Here is a 22,910-nt window from a genome sequence, read left to right as displayed (position 1 = left end):
TCAATCGCTGCTGCTTCAACTATTCAGTTTGTGTAAGCAGTAACATAAAATAGAACCTTTTTTAGTATATATATATATATATATTGTTGAGTGTAACTGGATGGAAGATAGACAGATGGTTGACATGATCAGAAGGTTAACAGTGTTGACATGGATGCAGGTGGGAAGGGTCAAATGGTCGCCATGGAACAAACCCCACATGGTTTTTCAGTTTTTTTTTTTTTTTTACAATTCTTAGGGTTAGGCCGTGAAAGGTGACAGTTAGGGTCAGGCTATAGAAGGGGACTGTTAAGGTTCAGCAGTTGGTAGGGATAGGCTGTGGAAACGGACCCCCAACAGTGATGTCGGCGGTCCATGTCCCGCCCCCAACAGTGATGTCGCTGGGCCCGCCCTGCACCCAACAGTAAAGTCAGCAGGCCCGGCCCGCCTCCTCATTGTGCCTCCATCCTAGAAGTCACTTTTTTTTGTGCAATTGCGGCGATAAACAGTATAAAAAGCTTACAAATCGCATGTTATTGACATGAGGTTCAATGTGATGCTCGGTGCTGCGCACATCGCATCGGAACCTCAGGGTCACATGGGCTGCAGGAAAGATATGTCCTCGCCAAGGCAGGCTTGGCGAGGATCGTACACGATACATTATTTGCAAAATGACTACATATGGGGCCTTATTCTGGTTCACTCCTTCTGGCAAATTCCTTCTTAGACGGACAAAACCATGTGCACTGCAGGTGGGGCAGATGTAACATGTGCAGAGAGAGTTAGAATTGGGTGGGGTTTTACTTCAAAGTGAGATCTATATTGCAGTGTAAAAATAAAGCAGTCAGTATTTTTCCTGCACAGAAACAAAATAACTCACCCAAATCTAATTCTCTCTGCACCCGTTACATCTGCCCCCACCCCTGCAATGCACATGGTTTTGTCCATCTAAGAAGGAATTTGCCAGGAGTGAAGCAGAATAAGTGGTGTATGAGGTTCCTGGGCAGCTCAAGGGGAGACCGCGGGCAACTTCAGAGAAATCACCCTCATGTATGGTCAACTTTTGGCTATAGAAGGGGATGGTTAGGGACCTGGTGGAGGGTTAGGGCTAGGTTGTGGAAGGGGAGAGTTCGGGTTCGGCACTTGGCGGAGGGTTAGGGCTAGGCTGTGGAAGGGGATGGTTAGGGTTAGGCACATCGTGGAGGGCTAGGGCCAAGCTGTGGAAGGGGGCAGTTCGGGTTAGGCACTTGGTGGAGGATTAGGGCTAGGCTTTGGAAGGTGATGGTTAGGCACTTGGTGGAAGGTTGGGGCTAGGCTGTGGAAGGGGACAGTTAGATTTAGGCACTTGGTGGAGGGTTAGGGCTAGGCTGTGGAAGGGGATGGTTAGGGTTAGGCACTTGGTGGAAGATTAGGGTTAGGCTGTGGAAGGGGACAGTTAGGCTTAGTCACTTGGTGGAGAGTTAGGGCTAGGCTTTGGAAGGTGATGGTTAGGCACTTGATGGAAGGTTGGGGTTAGGCTGTGGAAGGGGACAGTTAGGGTTAGGCACTTGGTGGAGGGTTAGGGCTAGGCTTTGGAAGGTGATGGTTAGGCACTTGATGGAAGGTTGGGGTTAGGCTGTGGAAGGGGACAGTTAGGGTTCGGCACTTGGTGGAGGGTTAGGGCTAGGCTTTGGAAGGTGATGGTTAGGCAATTGATGGAAGGTTGGGGTTAGGCTGTGGAAGGGGACAGTTAGGGTTAGGCACTTGGTGGAGGGTTAGGGCTAGGCTTTGGAAGGTGATGGTTAGGGTTAGGCACTTGGTGAAAGGTTAGGGTTAGACTGTGGAAAGGGACAGTTCGGGTTAGGCATTTAGTGGAGAGTTAGGGCTAGGCTTTGGAAGGTGATAGTTAGGCACTTGGTGGAGGGTTAGGCTGTGGAAGGGGACTGTTAGGGTTCGGCATTAGGGGGAGTATTAGGATAAGTAAGAATGGCTAGGATGAAGGTTAATGTAACACAAAGAAAAGATTTCGACTTTTTGTGTCAAGGTTTTGAACATGTTAACCTAATTTTTACCCTACGATGTTCAGTTAAAGTGACCAATTAGCCATGTCCCTGTCACACCCCTACATCACACTGTACATCTCTACTGTAAGATCCCAGTTATTTGCTTTGGCTCACATGGCCTGTATGAAAGTCTGGCCCATTTTCAGATTACTGCTGTTATTCTAGTAGCTTCACCGACGCCATGTATAAATACCAGACCAGCTACTGCAGGAACCACCCAATCTGTATCAGGCTGGTTCTAGCCAACCCTTCTCTTTTAGGAACCACCCAATTTACTCTGTAAACTTGTAAAAACATACTGCAAACAAAAATATTGCTACACAACTCTGCAACAGGTCACACAGGTGTTTGTCACGCAATGGTAAAATGTAGATGTAGCAGATGCTGTGAACTATTGCTACCACTAACGTATACAGTGCCCATACTAGCTCAACTACCATTCTATGTTCTAGAAAAGCAATTCCCAAACTGTCGGTCAGGACGCCAAAGTTGGTCCTGACCATCTCAGCATGGGGTCCTGCCCATCTCAGCATGTTGCAGATCTTCAGGCTGATGACTTCTCCAATCTCTGTCAGTGATCCAAGGAGCCTGGAAAGTTGAATTTTCTGTTACTCCTCCCATTATTTTGTGCCTCCGCAAGTAACCTGAGCATGTACGGTCTGCTTACCACACGTGTGCCGATCATTCTGCAGTAACTTGATGGGGTCCTGTAATAATGTTTAATGTCTCATGGAGTCCCAGAGCAGAACAGACTAGGACAGCGGTTCTCAGACTGGGCTAGGAGTATACCCAGGGGTGGACACGGAGACATTAATTGGTTTTGACGAGGAGTACACATTTTAGTACTAGCACATAGGGAAAGCTGTATCTACCTTTATGTACAACCTTGATGACAGGCAGGAAAATACAGTGAAGTGGGAATCCATGCAGTGAAAACCCCATTTCTAGTACTGTCGCCTAACCAAAAGCCCTTTCATAGAATGGTGCTAGGTGGTACTTCACAGCCTCGCTGCCACCTTGTTTTGCACACTATCGCACATGCACAGCTTGCCCTCCAGGAGTGGTAATATTCAGCTTCAGCACTGGGCTTATGTGGTGTACAGTAGCGAGGATAGTGGTCGCTGGTGGGCTAAGATATCACAGAACGTCTCCAGCTAATCTCCAATACATCTCAGCACTAAGACATTCTGCATCGCTGCTCGAGCGCAGTGCTACAGGGAATGGCAATACATATCCACCATGATCAGGGCTGAGATATCACAGAACGTCTCCAGCTAATCTCCAATACATCTCAGCACTAAGACATTCTGCATCGCTGCTGGAGCGCAGTGCTACGGGGAATGGTAATACATATCCACCATGATCAGGGCTGAGATATCATAGAACGTCTCCAGCTAATCTCCAATACATCTCAGCACTAAGACATTCTGCATCGCTGCTCGAGCGCAGTGCTACGGGGAATGGTAATACATATCCACCATGATCAGGGCTGAGATATCATAGAACGTCTCCAGCTAATCTCCAATACATCTCAGCACTAAGACATTCTGCATCGCTGCTCGAGCGCAGTGCTACGGGAATGGTAATACATATCCACCATGATCAGGGCTGAGATATCATAGAACGTCTCCAGCTAATCTCCAATACATCTCAGCACTAAGACATTCTGCATCGCTGCTCGAGCGCAGTGCTACTGGGAATGGTAATACATATCCACCATGATCAGGGCTAAGATATCATAGAATGCCTCCAGCTAATCTCCAATACATCTCAGCACTAAGACATTCTGCATCTCTGCTCGAGCGCACTGCTACGGGGAATGGTAATACATATCCACCATGATCAGGGCTGAGATATCACAGAACGTCTCCAGCTAATCTCTAATACATCTCAGCATTAAGACATTCTGCATCGCTGCTCGAGTGCAGTGCTACAGGGAATGGTAATACATATCCACCATGATCAGGGCTGAGAGATCATAGAACGTCTCCAGCTAATCTCCAATACATCTCAGCACTAAGACATTCTGCATCGCTGCTCGAGCGCAGTGCTACGGGAATGGTAATACATATCCACCATGATCAGGGCTGAGATATCATAGAACGTCTCCAGCTAATCTCCAATACATCTCAGCACTAAGACATTCTGCATCGCTGCTCGAGCGCAGTGCTACTGGGAATGGTAATACATATCCACCATGATCAGGGCTAAGATATCATAGAATGCCTCCAGCTAATCTCCAATACATCTCAGCACTAAGACATTCTGCATCTCTGCTCGAGCGCACTGCTACGGGGAATGGTAATACATATCCACCATGATCAGGGCTGAGATATCACAGAACGTCTCCAGCTAATCTCTAATACATCTCAGCATTAAGACATTCTGCATCGCTGCTCGAGCGCAGTGCTACGGTGAATGGTAATACATATCCACCATGATCAGGGCTGAGATATCATAGAACGTCTCCAGCTAATCTCCAATACATCTCAGCACTAAGACATTCTGCATCGCTGCTTGAGCGCAGTGCTACAGGGAATGGTAATACATATCCACCATGATCAGGGCTGAGATATCACAGAACGTCTCCAGCTAATCTCTAATACCTCTCAGCACTAAGACATTCTGCATCGCTGCTGGAGCGCAGTGCTACGGGGAATGGTAATACATATCCACCATGATCAGGGCTGAGATATCATAGAACGTCTCCAGCTAATCTCCAATACATCTCAGCACTAAGACATTCTGCATCACTGCTCGAGCGCAGTGCTACGGGGAATGGTAATACATATCCACCATGATCAGGGCTGAGATATCATAGAACGTCTCCAGCTAATCTCGAATACATCTCAGCACTAAGACATTCTGCATCGCTGCTCGAGCGCAGTGCTACAGGGAATGGTAATACATATCCACCATGATCAGGGCTGAGATATCATAGAACGTCTCCAGCTAATCTCTAATACATCTCAGCACTAAGACATTCTGCATCTCTGCTCGAGCGCAGTGCTACGGGGATTGGTAATACATATCCACCATGATCACCTGCATAGATTATGTGGATTTACTAAAATCCACATTATATTTGACACAATGGGGCAGATGTATTAAGCTTGGGGAAGTGATAAAGTGGAAGGTGGTAATGAAGCAGCTATCTTATCACCTTCCACTTTATCACTTCCCCAGGCTTAATACATCTGCCCCAATGTTATAAACTTCTAACCTGTGTCTAAAGGCCCATACACACGGGCCGATTCCAGGGCTATTTCTAAGCGATCGCTCTGGGCGTATACCGACCCATCGGCAGCGGTGTGTGGTCCCGCACGTCACCATTGCCTGATTTTGACTGCATGCAGTGAAAACCTAGTCATATCGCCAGTGTTCTCACCAGAGAACACTGCATAACCCCCAACTGTCCCGATCACAGTAGGACAGCCTTGCTATTTGGAGACTGTCCCTCCAGCAGCTGGCAATGGCCCGTGGGCATCACCCGCCACGCTTTGGGTAAGATGCTTTGCTCCGCTACAGAAGCATTCCTCCACTTGGATGGTAAAGTATGAAATAGTTACAACGACAAAAAAAAAAAAAACGTACAAAAAGACATCCATCAGTAAATTGATAGAGAACCCTCTACAGCAGGGGTTTTCAAACTCGGTCCTCAGGACCCCCATACAGTGCACATTGTCCAGGCCACCTGGCAGGTGCAGAGGTGCACTCATTACTCACTGACACACTTTAAAATAGCCACAGGTGGAGCTAATTATTTGTATTATATAGTATATTGTATGGAAAGAGGAGGGGCTGCATCCAGGTACATATAGTACATGCACACAGTAAAAAAGATTGGATTGGTTTATCGGAGCGCCTGGCAGCCTACGGTGGGTACACCCAACAGTGGTAACCCCAATCCCACACACAAGAGAACTACAAGCAACAAAAAGATGTGAGTGTCCCCCCCGATGGTGCCACAACACAGGTACAGAGAGCAAAGGAAGTACACCCCTGTTATTCGGGAAACGTTCCTCTTCTCCCAGTTTTCTAAAACTGGGAGAAGAGGAACGTTTCCCAAATAACAGGGGTGTACTTCCTTTGCCCTCTGTACCACTCCCATATTTTTGTTACATGTACACAGTGCCTTAACTACACTGCCAGGTCTCAGATAAACCAAATTAAGGTCGCAGTGGGAATGGGTCACTAATTAGGCCGCCAACAATGGAACACGGAGATCTACAGTAGCTGAAATACATAACCAGTCATTAGCCTGATTCAGATTAGGGAGCAGAACTGGGCTCGGTGTCCCGCATCTCTCACCCAGCTGCCGGCCTGACGTCTCTGCTGAATCTCATTTATATTTAACACGTACGGATATAAATAAATAAGCAGTGGGGTCAGTGCGAAAGAGCTCCGGACGAAACGAGATCCAGCGTTTTTGTTAGCAAAGCCCCAGTCTTTGTGCAGAACAGGAGGAGAAGTTAATAGACCAACAGTGATATGCAAATCAGCAACAGCGAGCTCTCAATAAAGTGATCAGCTCATTAACATGCTCGCTGGCCTTGTGTGTGTGTGTGTGGGGGGGGCACAGTCTGAGCGCATCATTCACACCCAACTGAGCTTCTCCAGGAGGCGACGTAGGGAAGAAACACGCAGCTGGGAGGAAACAAACCAGCACAGAGAGAAGCCACATGACAACGACTGGAAGACGAGCGCACATTTCCTGCTGAGATCAGATTGGCTCCATGGCTGATAAGCGACAGCCAAACCACCCTGGATAATAGAGACTCAATGCTGATAAGAAGATCACAATAAAAAGCAGATTTGTATTACAGGCGGAGACTTTTAGATCCAACAGTTTTGTTTTTTTTTAAAGTAGATTTTATTGCAGAGCTTTGTACGATAGCCATACAGAACAAGTAGTACAATACATAAATGACCAGACGCAATATAAGTATACCAACTGAGCATCTGGAGAAGCAATGCATTTTTAACATATAATAATTGAATTATAAAAGAATAAACCATGTAGTAAAAATAAAATAAAAAAATTGTGAAAAAAAAAAAGTACCGGTAATTAGAAATGAGAGATAGAAGCGAAGAGAAGGAAGACTGAAGAACATAGAGGAACACGAAGGTTAACCCCATGAGTGCAGTAGCCGTCATCTTGGCCTCGTGTGCAGGGCCCCGCCCACTCAGGCTTTGTTACAGAAGCGCCAATAACTGTTGACCCTACGAGTTACTTCTTCGGCATATTGGAGGAGTCTGTTACAGATCTGAAAGGCACCTCCGGGGAATCTGACAGTACCCATAAAGCAGTTTTTGTCATCTACGGACGCATAATACATCAGATTGTAGTACTCGCTGATGATAATGGAGTTAGCCATTTATAGTGGATTTCTGTGAAAACTCCTGCATTTGGCTATTAGAACATAGCGGCGATACTGTAGTTTCTGCATAATTCTATGAATCTTTATTATAAATGGGCCCTTAAAATGTTGACTATAGGTCATTAACACTTATTTATAAAGCACCGCCTGTGTTGGGGTTCCACAACCACGGAAACATTAGGCACAGTTTAGAACCACTTAATAACAGCAACTAGCCGCTGGAAAGAGTTACGAATAATTAGGAATAATTAGAGGACTAGCACCCAACAGCTGCAGCCCTCTATACTGCAATCCCACAATGGAATTATACACATGCGGGGCTTGTCGGGTGCGAGGGCACAAACTGCTGTAAAAGCTTCTAACAATTTATTCATGCAGATGTACACATTACCATATCAATCAAACACCATTAAAACATTTACATACACAAACAGATTGATAAATGCCATGGCAACAATTAACTGCATGAAGTGTCATTATTTAGTAGCAGTACTCAGCATTATGCTTCTTAGTGATATAATATAATCGCTATATTTATGAGCATCCTCAATTAAACCTTCCTCGAATCGTTTATATAGGAAGACCAATATACTGGGGATGGGGTTATCATACCCGCAGTCAGTATGTGGACGCTGGCATCCAAACTGCCCTCACAGTACCAGCACTCAGAATAGATCAGGTTAGTATGAGGGGCTTGCTAGCAGGAAGGGGGGGGGGGGGGCTGGGAAAGGGGGGGTTGGGTTTAGATGCTAGAGGGGGGGACTTAGGGTTAGGGGTATAATCGATGCTGGGGGCAAGCTGTGACAGCGAGCAGGGCTGCCTGCTCGCTGTCACAGCTCGCCCCGTCAGTATTCAACTGCCCCCCCCCCCGCATACGCCGATTCCCCCCTCGCTCCATTTTATGAGCGAGGGGGGAATCGGCGTATGCGGCCGCAGAAACAGCGAAACCCGCGGCGAAATGCAGCGGGCTCCCTGCATTAGCCGCGAGCCTCGCTGTTTGGGGTAATCCTCGTCATCCTGTGACAGCAAGGATTCCCCCGGAACGTAGAATAGGGTGAGCGGCCGGCGAGGGGGTTAAACAGCGAGGATCACTGTTTTTCTGAGATGCCCGCCGTTTAACCCCCTCGCCGGCCGCATTGAATACGGGCCTTAGGCATCTAGAAGGTATTATCCTTATTGTGTCCTCTAAATTGTGTTATTTGTTTATTTTTTTATTACTGTACTTGCTGTAAAACTAAATCCTTTGTACTATGTTGTTTTGTTGTCTATAAAGCGACTGAGGAAAAGCGATATATAAATCAAATTATAATTGTTATAAAGCATCAAAGATCTACAAATCACATTAACGCTCTTTTTAAAAAAAACAACGTTATTTTTAAAGAACCCAGAAAGTAAGAGTTAGGCTCACGATTTCTGTATTTCTAAGCACCTTTGCCCTATGACTACTTAAAGCACAGACATTCTGAATTGTTGCACTGTAAAATATATTGTAGAGATAAATTCTCAGACTCTTACAGAAGTCAACGGTCACCAATGCTGCCCTATCACGATTCAGGAACAGAGGAAACTGCTTTGCTCAAGTTCAAGTGTCATAAAAATAATGAATCTGCCTCAAAAAAAAGAAAAAAGAAAAGTTGAACTCCTCGAACATATTATACAAAACTTCAGGATGTCAAGAAATATCTGTCCTAGGTGTTTCAACAATAAATGAATGATTCCTGGGTACTCTTTACCTAGAAGGGCGCCCATCGTGGTGATCGCGGGCAGTACATTAACGGCCGCGACGCGATGCCCGCGATCACCGCGATTTCCCATAGGGTTCAATGTTAAATTTTGTGCTGACCGCGATTTTACATTCAATGCTTCAATGGCCGCGATTTGGCCATAGGAATCAATGTTAAATGGGCTACAGAGCCCAAATAGGCACAATTAACCCTTAAATGTCCCCCCAAATTTGTAACGCCACCCCACGATCCACGCCAACCCGAAGCGTGGCGAGCGCAGCGAGCCCGCGAGGGGCGGCGGTACGCGTCCTCCGACCTTTTCATGCCCTACTATCCACGTCGGCGTGGAGTTGAGAATAGAATAGTGTGGCGAGCGCAGCGAGCCACCGAGCCCGAAGCGTGGCGAGCGCAGCGCGCCCCGCGAGGGGACGCGGATACCTTCACAGTTATACGCGTCCCCTCGCGGGCTTCACAGGTGTCCGTGGCCACGCGGACACCTGTGAAGTCCGCGAAGGGACGCGTTTACCTGTGAAGGTATCCGCGTCCGCTCGCCACGCTTCGGGCTCGGTGGCTCGCTGCGCTCGCCACACTATTCTATTCTCAACTCCACGCCGACGTGGATAGTAGGGCATGAAAAGGTCGGAGGACGCGTACCGCCGACCCTCGCGGGCTCGCTGCGCTCGCCACGCTTCGGGTTGGCGTGGATCGTGGGGTGGCGTTAAAAATTTGGGGGGACATTTAAGGGTTAATTGTGCCTATTTGGGCTCTGTAGCCCATTTAACATTGATTCCTATGGTAAAATCGCGGGCATTGAGTCATTTTACATGAAAATCGCGGTCAATCAGCCTTTTTAACATTGTTCCCTATGGGAAAATCGCGGTCATCGCGGGCAGCCGATTTTTATGTACCCGCGATTTTTTACCCCCGACGCCCGCGATTCCAATCGCTGGCGCCCTTCTAGGTAAAGAGTACCGATTCCTGTGCCAAAAAAAGAGTATAACAGAAGCTCACAGGCCTTCTGTCTTAATAAAGTCCCTTAAATAAAGGGGACCAAGAAATACACTCAGAAGAAACAGCATATGCATAAATATTTCAGAAACTGTGTCCCACTCATACATAAACCCAGGCTGTGTGTCGGTATGAATGGGTCGACCCAAAGTTATGTGACCATGACCAGGGTTATTTCGCTGTGGTCTTAAAAGGGTGTTCCCGGTTTAAGTTAAAAAGGACCTCATGCAGCTCTCCCTTTCAAGCAGCAGCATATCTTGCACATATCTAGGGAAAACTCTGGTTCAGAGCAGGGTCGTGGAGCCAAGGCACAAAATATGGGGTTGTCTCATTTAAAATGACACACAACTTGTATTTTTTTTTTTTCTCCAGGTAATGCCTCATTGTGAAAAGGGTATTAATTATCCCTAACTCAGGGGTCAGGGAACTTTTTAAACTTTTATTCCAAACTATGTTACCCCCTTGATTGAAGAAAAGGAAATCATAATTTATGATATATCCTTCTAGTACGGTACACAAAAAAAGAGAAACGGAAAGTTTGTCCTTGATACGGTGCACCTCGATTACTAAAATTGAACTTTTATTCATGGTGTGGATTGTACAACATATAGAGTGGGCAACCTGCTATCTAGCGGTGTATGAGATTATATTATTACAATCTGCCCCATAGAGGGAAATAAAAGTCTAATTCTGGTATTATAAAGTCTGTTATAAGGACCATCCAGTGACCTTAGAGGGTTACAAGCTGCTAAGTGATAACAAGTTTATTCATTAAATCAACCAATATAAAATATAAAAGACTAACATCTATAATAACACTCATTGAAACTGGTACTCAATAAATCTCACACTTGCAACTTGTTACACGTTTTCATCTGAAATAAAATGATACACAGTGTCTCATAATGTAGCAAATGCACCCTATGCTATATAGCTAAAACTAATGGATTCACGTTTGAATACAGCAAGTTATTAACCACTAAGACGCCGGTCCAAACTTACAACAGTCATTGAAACTGTGTAAATTAAAAGTGTTAATTAAAGTGTGCCACCTGCTCGCCACCTTTTCTTTTTAAACACTAATATTGTCTCAGTCGTGTCCAAATATCACTATATGTTGTATGTGTTTTTATATTTCGTAGCCTTTTTAATTATGACTGAATAAAAGTTACATTTTAGCAATAGAGGTGCACCGTATCAAGGACAAACTTTCCTTTTCTCTTTTCTTGTAGCAATATATTTTTGTCCATAGGTCGCACTCCCTCATAAAACATATATAAATATTTCTGTTATATTCATCATCATCATCAATGGCTGCCAGGCTGTGCGTGGTATCGCCATTGATAATGTGACCTCCAGGCAACTATTAGTGTCAGTATTACAAGATGATATAGTGATAGGCTGTGCAATGTTTTACCTAGACTAGCGATGGAAACTCAGCGCCGCAGCAGCAGTACAGACTGCGTGCTACAAAGATGGCGCAGCAAATAGTCAACTCTACTGAAGAAGCGGGTAGACTTGGAGGTGGGACCGGGGCATCACACAGGCAAGGGTGTTACACACAAGGGCCTGACACACTGCACTGCGTCAGGTCCTTGTACACTACAGTACTGTAACACACACAGCCGCGCATGCACATAGAATCTATATATAGATTCTATATGCAATGAAATTAAATTCCTGGGGGTAATGGACGGTCGCGTTGCTGAGACATCAGCGGGCATGCATACAGATTCATATGCTACCTGGCTGTGTTTCGGCAGCTCGACCGTCCATTACCCCCAGGAATTTAATTTTTACCTCATTTGGGGTAATTTACCCAGTTTCCCGGACCACTGCCCTAACTAAATAACTAGAAGGTCCATTTCCAAAACACACGAAAATACTACAGATGACCTGAAATGCAAAAAGACCCACTGTGCACCACTGCAGTCGTCTTACCAAGCTCCTAGAGCAGCTGTACTGCAATCTCATTTATTTTTAAACACAACAGAAAATATCATCTTCTAGGAAAGTACCCATGCTAACCTACTCCGGAGACCACATTTTCCTGGATTTGTCACTTACTATTATTCTCAAAGAGAGACGTGCCCAGATGAATGCGCTCGGTAACCAAAATATCCACTGTAAATGGGAAACCCCATTTTAAGTTCTTGAAAATCCTACATCGCTGATAGAACCAGAACAGACATTAGCACTAACCAGCTCCCTAAACTAGGGGTCACTTAAGTGATACAAGCTATTCTAGCTGAGGAAATGCAGTAGAACCTTATAAAAAAAGTTTCTACCTATTTCAAACGCTATCACTTCACATCTCTCCTTAAGTCTTGGAAAACATACAAAGGTTGCTATTCAAATTCCACTGGTCACATAAAGGAGCCAGAATACGTATGAGCATATGACATAAGCAAGGAAAGGCGGTCTCGGAGTCCTTGATCTTCTTACTAAGCAGCTGTAGACTTATCTCAAACATCCTCTGGCTCTCAGCCCCTGGAATGAGAATTTGAGTTTACAGAGAAGTGGATTTAGCTGGTCTGATCTCTTCGTACACACATCTGCGGACCGAACCCAAATATACCACCTTCCAACGCTTTCTAAAGTACCACCTGCTCTAAAGCTGGCCATACATCTACAGATCGATTGTCAGATTGGGCTGGCTAGCACAAAAACCTGGTAATGGATTAGAGCAGATGACAGTTGACCATTTGCTTTGAAATGCTGAAAAACTGCCATTCAGATATTACCAGGTTTTTGTTCCAACCAGCCCAATCGATCTGTAGATGTATGGCAGCCTTAACCAATAGGGGGCCTATCCTTTGGGATAATCTATTCCTAAACATTGTTGGAATTTTCTTGAAATTTCCCTTAAGAACAGTATACATTGGTATACTGGTATATTGGTATTTCGTTTGTTTGCCGATACAAATATGATGCATGTTCCATCTACAGGTTGCCACGCCCCTGTTCATAATTTAATAAGTTATATCTGGCCTGTGGTATAACTTTAATACCAGTACAGTACATCTTTATTCATGATTCCACTACAGTTGTCTGGGTTTATTTACAAGGATGGCAGTTGTATTGAAGATGGGATGTTGCTATGGGTAACCAAACAGATTCTATTAAGGTTTAGTATCCCTTATCCAAAATGCTCGGGACCACAAGCATTTTGCATAAGTGATTAGTCCAGATTTCAGAATTTTTTTTTTTTTTTACATACTCACCTTCGTCCCCTGGATTTGTCTTCAGCGGCATCCCCGGTCCCAAAGATGCATTGCACATGTGCGCAGGTGACATCACCGGCACACGTGCATCCTTGGGACCGAGGATGCTGCTGAAGATGTATCCGGTGGCCATCGTGGGACGAGGGGAGTATGAAAAAAGGTGTGTGTGAGGGGGGTACCCGAAATATTCTGAATATATTTCAGAATATTTTGGTTTGGGATATCCGTATAAGGGATACCCAACCTGTATCTTCTAGAAGGTGAAAAACAAATAAGTAGAGTGCTCTGTGCAACATCCCATCTTCAATAGGACTTCCATCTTAGTAAAGAAACCCTGTATAGTTCATTGGTTCTCAAAGTCGGTCCCCAGGACTCCACAGAGTTCACGTTTTCCAGGTCACTGGCAGGTACACAGGTGGAAGCATGACTGACACATTTTAAAAGATTCACAAGCTGAGTTAATTATTTTGCTTGTGATTCTGAGGAGAACTGGAAAACATGCACTGTTGTGGGGATCTGTTGACTAGTTGGAGACTACAATTTCCAAATGTTAGCCATGTGTAAGCCCCATTACTAAAGGTCCTTACACATTGGGTGACTATGCCCAGCGTGTATGGACAGTGATGATCGTGTTCATCGCTGGGGGGAAAGCCGCTCAGTGCATACACACTGAGCGGCTTTCCCGCTGCCTGGCGCCGACAGCAGGGGGGTGGATGGCTTTGCAAGCACAGCGATATGCAAAGCCGTCCTCAAAGCCTCTGATCTGCTGATATTACCAGCAGATGAACGGCTTTCCCAGCGAAAATGCGGAAGCGCGCAGCAGCACTCACCACCGAGCCATACACACTGGGCAGCTTTGAGATGAAAGCTGTTCAAACAGGCTGTTTTGGGTGACTTTCAGATCAAAGTCGCCCAGTGTGTATGGGCCTTTAGAGTTATAATAAATAGATTACAGTTTCCCTTGATTTTGAGGTGCTATATGGGGGTAGTTTACCAGGTGTTTTGAAAGTAAATTATAACATTTAAAACTTTTACTTCGTTCAGAAAACTTAAAATTTTGTTACGGAGTTTAACTGAAGCATGATTTAGAAACTGTGGCAATCACTGAGCTCATTAAACAGAATATGCTTAATGGGTGATCAACAGACCCAACGATTCATTTCAGAGTGCCTTTGCCTTTTACAATCTTAATGAAAGACTGTAGCAAATGAATAATTTATTGTCCAACATAAAATATTTTCTTGGCAGCAGTATTATTACCATGTAAGTTAATGTAAAGCACGTACAAATGACACATTCGGAAAAGATGCAGGTGATAGGTGGCTTTATCTAGAGGAATTCAAACACATGCAAAGCATGTAATGGAAAAGCATGGCGTCCTTTGGCGATATCCATGTGCGTTCCCATGTTTTTTTTACGCGTGTTTATACTGCTGCGCAGATATTCGGACACCTCTTGCTCTATTTCAGTGGTTTGAAGCATTTAAAACCCACAATAGGTTAAAGGTTAAGATCTGTTACACCAGTGGTCTGCTGTTTTTTTTTTAAATTTTGAATCCATTCATTTCAAAACCATTCATTATAATGGGACTGTGTCTACATTGAGAAATGCCATTGAAAAGAATATCCCATTGAAGCGAACTGAGCTACACAGCATTGTTAATTATTTTTATTCTGCCACAATCAATATTTAATTTGTTTCTCTTGATGTGGGATCAAAGCAAACTCATAGCGAGCAATTTGCAGCATCTGTTTTTTTTTTTTACTTTTGAGAATATAAACTTATTTCTCTTGGATTAGAAATAATGATAGTTGACTGTATTCAAATGTTCTATTGATTACAGATTTAGACTCACCCATATATAAAAATTAAGAATTTACTATGGATGACAAATGTCTAGCGGATTATGCAATCCCATATATTTATAAATAAAGATTGCATAGGATTACGAATAAAGATTTAAAATTTTGAGAAATACAGTGAAGAATAATGTTTTGGGAAATAATGAAATACAAACTGATTTAACAATTACATGTGTTCTTAAGGGGCTCATACATCTACGATGTTCCTGACCCCAAATCTCCATTCTGCCAACCCCTGAAAAATTATCAGTATATACAAATCTGGGATGTTTAACATGCTAAATTTCCCCAATTTGCCAATGGATCGCTTGTCATCGATAGCCAGCTAGATGTTTATGGGCAACTTACTGTTACACTGGGGGTATTGAGGTGTCATTGGTTTCCATACATACCATATTTTTTATTCAACCAGCCAACTAGACAGATAAAATACAGGGGTATGGCCTCCTTTAGCATTGCATGAGGATCAAGGTAGAGAAAGGCTGATCTTGGCTGTGTAACCAGATAAACATTGGACACTGTTCATTCATTCTCTTTTTATAAATTCAACCCACCGCCTCTCACCCCAACACTGTGTGGCCAGACTGTGCTCCGGTCGGTAGTGTCCGGATCCTGTTCTGCAGGATCCAGCCACAACGCTGTTTTTGACCTCATTGAGGGACCAGCTGAACGGGACTGGCTTGGCCGCTGTGTGTGGCCCAAGCTTTAGCCTCTGGTAAGGACCATCCTATATCTTTTTTAATACAGATCTCGTTTTACTACTGTGCTTATTCCCAACTGTACGCACTGCCCAGTATGCTGGCACTATATAAATGTCAAAAAAAAAAAAAACAATTGCGCTCAACTCCCGGAAATGTAGACATTTAGGTCTCTTGGCAAATAAACTTTGCTGGTGTTTATTCAGTACTGCTGCTCTCTGTTCTAAAAAAGAGGTTTGTAGATAGTAGTGATCTTTGGGGCCGAACATACGCAGCCTAGCAAACTGGTCTGAAATCAGGTCATTTGACAGCAGAGAGTTAAAAACCAAAAAGGATGAGATCAATTACGGGGAAATTCTGTGCAACACGTCACTGCAATCAGCTTCTAAATTGCGCATTTTAGTTTGCATCGCCATAGGGGTGCGTATTACTAATACATGCTTTATGGACTACGTTGAGGCTGATGTGCGCACTACATCGACCCCATAGAGTATGTATATTTTAACTTCTGATTTATAAAGATGGCAGACGGAATGGAATTCTTCCTCATATGAGGAGTCCTACTAGCATACAAGACTCTTGTGGACATATAAACACGACACATTCACAAACCCCTACAGCTAGAACATTTGCACATCAATCCCTTCTGTACTTTCTACAAAGTCCAAGAACATACTGACTATAGAACAGTGGGTACTCATTTTTTTTGTAAGTTCACCCACTACAGTTCTAGCTATGCGGTCATCGCACACAAGCAGCTAGCGCCTGTTCTATGTTCTGAAAACCACAAAAGCAAATCCTCCCATTGTCTGCCTCTCATCTTCCGGACGTCTGACGATACAGCAGCACATAAGCTGTTGTACAGTCAATGACGGTCTATCCTGGTTTTTTGATTTGTAGGACAGAAAACAAGTCCCCTGTAATTAAACCCGTACAATCTAAGATAACAATATGTGGATTTAGGCTGCCTTACAGAACAAATACCTGCAGACAAGTCCAAGTCTTCAGACACATAAAAGTGAGCATATTTATTGCCTGTTAATTATATAGCACCTACATATTAGGCAGCACTCTACAGAGTATATTTCTTCATTTCACACCAGTCCCTGCCCCAGTGTGGCGCGCACACTCTATATTCCAAATATATCACATGAACAAACACAAAAATGGGCAAGGGTTAATTTAATCAGAAGCCAATACTCAAAACAGCACGTACAAACGACAACATACAAACTACACACAGATAATAGTCTCGGTCGGAATCTGACCAATTACACGAGCGCTGAACACAGCATAAAAAATATGCTAGATGGGCCAAATGGTTCTTATCTGCCGTCAAATTCTATGTTTCTATGTTTACCCCAAAAGCAAACACAAAACTATATTTAAACATATTTATATCAAATATAAACAAAGGGTCCGATTCAGGATAGCTCGTTGTGATCTGAATCCAGGCCCCAGCCCCGATGATTGTGCTGCATTTCTACGCGTGTGCAAACCCTTGCACCAAGCGGCTGATATCACACGACATTCGGCGAAGGGCGTTCATCGCTTATGGGCTTGCTAAGCAATGAAAGACGATGCTTAGACGAGCCTTGCTGAATCAGGCCCTTAATACACTGACATTTAAAACAAACAAGGCACTTACGCATCAGTAGCAAACACGCACTGAAGCATTTCAGCATATATGTTTAATACATGCGCATAAGATAGTCACATGGAAGCCAGTGATATAACCCACCAGTTTCTCATAAAAATTCTCCCGAAACGCTGGAAATAATGTCCAACTTTCTCCTATTAGAATAATTATAATTATATGCCATTTCCTAGCTTTCTGTACGAACAGACCACAAACATCCATCCGCTCACGTATCACGGCCGAGCAGGCCTGCTCAATGCATGAAAAGCACAGTGAATATCTCGCTACAGTTCTTATTACTGCCGCGCACTTGATATTATAAATTGATGCAGCCCCTATACAGTAACATTGTCATGTGATATAAAAAGGCACGGGTAAGGCATTTAAAAATAACAGGATCCAATTTATCTGAATGAAAGGAAAAAAAACTGTTTTAATGGATAAAACCTACAAATTGTTTGGTGCGAAATTAATGTGTTTTCTTCTGCACAATAAAAGGGGATCAGAGCCCCGAAAATGTGACGAGCCTGTAGTATATGCATCCAATGCTGAGAATTCATCACAATAGAATATATATTTATGTATTTACAGAACCCTTGATGAAAAGGGAACAGAAAAATCGGTAGAACGTAAAGAGTAGAGAGAGGGATAGTTCTACTTTCTGCTCAAATTCAAAAGCAGATTTGTTAATCATGATTTGTGATTTAAAAGGTCAAATTTTCAGACTGTACCTGCTTTTATGGACTCGTAATGTACTAATCTGCTCTGTAAAACAGATGTGGTATACACTGTCGACATGAGAATGTGTACATGGTCGTAATGTAGGCTTGCTGGGAAAATGGACCTGGCAGTCTAGTGGTCAGTTACTGGTCGAGGTTTAGGGGTGACGTTCTGATAACTTGTGGCCCGGAGCTTACAGCGATGAGCATCTCTCTAATCCAGGGGTAGCCAACTCCAGTCCTCGAGAGCTTCCAACAGTTCACATTTTCTAGCTCACCTCGCAGGTACACAGGTGCACTCATTACTGACTAACACATTTTAAAAGATCCACAGGTGGAGCAAATTACTTCACTTGTGATTCTGTGAGGAGACCTGGAAAACGTAAACTGTTGGTAGCTCTCGAGGACTGGAGTTGGCAACCTCTGATCTAATCCATCCCTTGCCAGTAGCCTAATGGGGCCTACACACAGGGAGATGTGCTAGAGCGTTCTCAGTAGATCGCTCAGCACACAGGCATCTGTCAGGGACAGCGTTCTCCGGTAAGAACACTGGCCCTGACACCGGCGATTACTAGATTTATCCAGCATGCTGGATATTAATCGCAAGACGATGGTGTCGTATGCCTATTGCTATGGCTTGTAGATACGGCGCAAGGCATTAGGGTTGGACCTAGTTTATGCTAATGAAGGATTGAACATGATTTTTCTGTCCGTCATAAAACTCGTTTACACATAATCTGGGCTCAATGACGTTCGTTTCGATGTAGACCAAACGTCCATTGCTGCACTGTGTACCCAGCTTCATTTTAAACTTTCTTCCCAAAGCCCAACCGTAACTCTTGTGACCTGCAGCCTAACCTGGTAGGGCGTGACATAACGCCTGTCGGCGCAGGTCATCTCAGAAAACAAAAAGTTAAAAACTCATGTCAACCGTCTGACTGTCTACTTTACCCACATTGACCGATTTCAGGTGTCCACCTACAGTGGTTGACCCAATTCATGTCGATCTTAATAGGGTCGACTTTCTGACCGTATACCGGTACATTTTTGTACTTGAGGAATGGCCACCTTTTTGGCTTATAATGGGCTATGGGGATTATTCTGGTTGATTCGCAGCCTTGAAAGTCCACCAAACCCATCCCAGCGAATGAAGGCCCACCCCCCCCCCTTGAAGTGCGGGTTCGCCCGCACAGGCTGCAAATGGATGTTTTGCATAAACATCCATTCGTATGGCTTGGGTAAACGCCCACATCTTTCTATGGTCGGCGACCATCGAAGGATGTGGTGTGTGCAAGCATATAAAAGTGACTTTTAAATCACTTACATATGCGTGCACGCTTGTACGGATATGGGCGGGCAGCTGACATCCGATGATGTAAGCTGCTAGCCCCTCGCACCCGCGTCACTGCCTCATTACCATGGGTACACCCATGGAACGCTGGGCGTTCCCATATGGTAATGTGGCATCCCGGCGCACTCTACATCTGCACATGCGCAGAAACACGCAGACGCGCACCATCGGTCCTCCGTGCCAATGCACAGAGGACCGAATGGACTACAAAAGCCCCCTATGCTTCTTGGTTACAAATCTGCCAGCAGCAGTGACCACACACTCAGACAGTACACACGGGAAGTGATTTACGGCAAATTGTGAACATTCGGGATGGTGATCGGAGGTTTACTGATGAAATTCCATGGGATCATAATCTGGCTATACAGCGCATGTTATTCCTCTGGCCTCCCTAGATAAAACACTAAACAGAAAAACTTCTACATCATCTCTGTCGGAGCAGAATTCTTGGGATAGTTGATAGATTTTCTCTTTCCCTGAGAGGGAGATTGGTAAGGGCTTGTGGCATTTCATCATTACAATCATTATTGCTGGCATGAGGTTGCTATAGACAGGCTGAAGCATTCTTCTCTCAGACATAATTCTTTTTCTAGCAGCGTTTTTTTGACGGTGGCTCCCCAAAATGGCCTATGGCCTATTTTGTGCACTAAGCATTTACAGACACACAGTATAGAAATTCATAATAGAATGAGCACAGCCAATATCTGTGCAGTCGCAACCAATAGCCTTTGAGCACCGCCAATATTTGTGCAGACTTAACCAATAGCCATTGAGTGCAGCCACCAATATTTATGAGGCCCCAACCAATAGCCATTGAGCGCAGCCAATATTTGTGCAGCCTAAACCAATAGCCATTGAGTGCAGCCGCCAATATTTGTGAGGCCTCAACCAATAGCCATTGAGAACTGCAAAAATTTGTTCAGCCTCAATCAATGACCATACATCACTACCAACATTTCAGCAGCTGCAACCAATGACCATGCCTATACAGTACACGGCATTTGCCCAGCATGTGAGAGGGGTTAGTAGGAGTACCTCCTCACTTTAAGAAGATGGCCTGGATGATGCAAGATTACTACAGACTACATTGTTAAAGAATCAATGGAAGATTTTACATAGAACAAGTAAAAAGCAAAAAATAATAATCCCGACATATGCGCAAATTGCTTTGTAATAAATTTGTAGGTTATACACATACATGCAAACTAATCACCTGGGGTGTCCTGGAAGCTCCAAGGTGTTGTCAGCCAGGTGGGCAGTACTGGGGGGTGACTATGATTGCATCATGGGTGAATACTGGAGGGTAGAGGTGGGCAGATGGCGAGATGAGCAGAATAGGCGTTTCATTCATTCTCAGTTTGCAGTGATCAAGTACTTAATCTGCAAAAACAGTTCAGCAGAAACCTAAGAGAGGGTAAGTGTGCGGGGGGGGAGGTTATGGTCAGGCTTAGGGCAGGGAGATTATTATTAAAAAAAAATTTGCATGTGTCTATTTGCTGATAAGGGAGTTATTCAATCTTGGCCAATATTTCCGACAAGCAACTTCTCGAATCTGCATGGTAGAGAACGGCCATTGAATTGTCGAATCCGCAGCCGTTTTCGCTGATCCACGGCCTTTCCCGTCATAAAAACGGACCTGACATTGAATCGATTGAATGTAAATTTGACCTATTCTTGTTGAAAATCGGACGATACTTCCGCCTGTCCGAAATATCATCAGGGATTATATACCCCCCCATAGGGGTAAATGTATCAGACTGAACTAAAGGCATTGGCGGGTTCTGTAGGAATCTGCCGGATGTTTTAAAGTAGCAATCATTAAAAAGACAAAACCAATCTGTTATGTCTATTTAATGAGACTCACACAGAACCCGCCGATGTCTGCATCTCGGTCTTCTGCATTTAACCCCTAAATTTTTTTTTATTTTTTATATTTTACTATGTAAGTGGACATAGATTTAGATTATATTAGTGTGCCAGAAGCATGTCGACATAGACTACATGAAAACTCATGTTGTCCTTTACAAAGTCAAATTATTGCGTGCGTCGACCTTTTTCATGGATGGCAACAAGCAATTCCCTCCCCCCTTGGCAACAAGCAATTCCCTCCCCCCTTGGCAACAAGCAATTCCCTCCCCCCTTGGCAATGAGCAATTTCACTCCCACTTGGCAACAAACATGTATTCCCCCATGGGATCGAGCATGCAGCCCCCATGGCATCGAGCATGCAGCCCCCTTGGCATCGAGCATGCAGCCCCCTTGGCATCGAGCATGCAGCCCCCTTGGCATCGAGCATGCAGCCCCCTTGGCATCGAGCATGCAGCCCCCTTGGCATCGAGCATACAGCCCCCTTGACATCGAGCAAGAACCCCCTAGCAATGAGCACGTAGGTAAGCGGCATTTATGTGTCAAATATGTAATGGGCATAACGTTTTGTTATATAGTATGTAATGGGCATTATGGTGTGTGGCCTTATGTGTAATTGGCATTACGGCTTGTTGATTTATGTGTAATGATTTATGTGTAATTACGGAGTTAGCTAAAATGTGTAATGGGCATTACTGTGTGTGATCTAAAGTGTAATACCACACCCTATTTTGTGATGCCACGCCTCCGCCCCATGAGGCCACGCCCCCTTTTCGCCCAACAGTAGGTCGAAAATGACTAAGGTCGGCAGGGTTTGAACACAAGCATTATATCAACAATGGCTAGTTCAACAGGAGTTTTTCACGTTTTTGTTCCGAATGTCGACATAGTCAACACGGACACCGTCAAAGTGTACCGCTGCGCTCGTCCACGCTTCAGGCACTATTCTATTCTCCCTCCACGCCCTAGTGAATGGTAGGGCATGAAATACCGCTTCTTGGCATGGCGGCCCAAACAAAAAAAAATGTGAAAAACTCATTTTGGCCTTTGTCTGTCAACTTAACCATTAACAAATGCTTGTGTCAAACTTAGTCACGTCAGCGTATTTCATGTGTTGACAAATGACCGTATTCCCCTGGGCAGTGAGCAGGGGGAATTGTTTTTCTTTGAGCTTTGACATTTTTTTTTCTCTTGTACACAAATTATTCATCTAATGGTAAAATGCCTTCAGCTAATTTAATTCTAAAATAAAATAACGAATGATGTAATCTGCAGCCTTATGCTTCCTTCCAACAATTGCTCATATTTGTTGATTAATAATCTCTTAATGAGGTCCAGGTTGCTGTATGGTGGAAGAGAGTCCAAGCAGATAAATCATTAACATGGTTTATAATAATTAATGATCCTAAAGCAGAGA

General features: G+C 44.2%; 1 protein-coding gene across 1 annotated transcript in view; it reads right to left on the bottom strand.

The window, feature by feature from the left end:
* The window catches only part of UBE2F (ubiquitin conjugating enzyme E2 F (putative)), a 199,545-nt gene that overhangs the window by 114,485 nt on the left and 62,150 nt on the right, over positions 1-22,910 (bottom strand). The gene's annotated exons all lie outside the window — the stretch shown is intronic.

This window comes from Crinia signifera, chromosome 7 (genome assembly GCF_055691185.1).
Source record: "Crinia signifera chromosome 7, ASM5569118v1, whole genome shotgun sequence".
In the NCBI taxonomy this organism is placed as follows: Eukaryota; Metazoa; Chordata; class Amphibia; order Anura; family Myobatrachidae; genus Crinia; species Crinia signifera.
The sequence above is the reverse complement of the archived record's forward strand: the minus strand, read 5'-3'. Positions and strand labels throughout refer to the sequence as shown.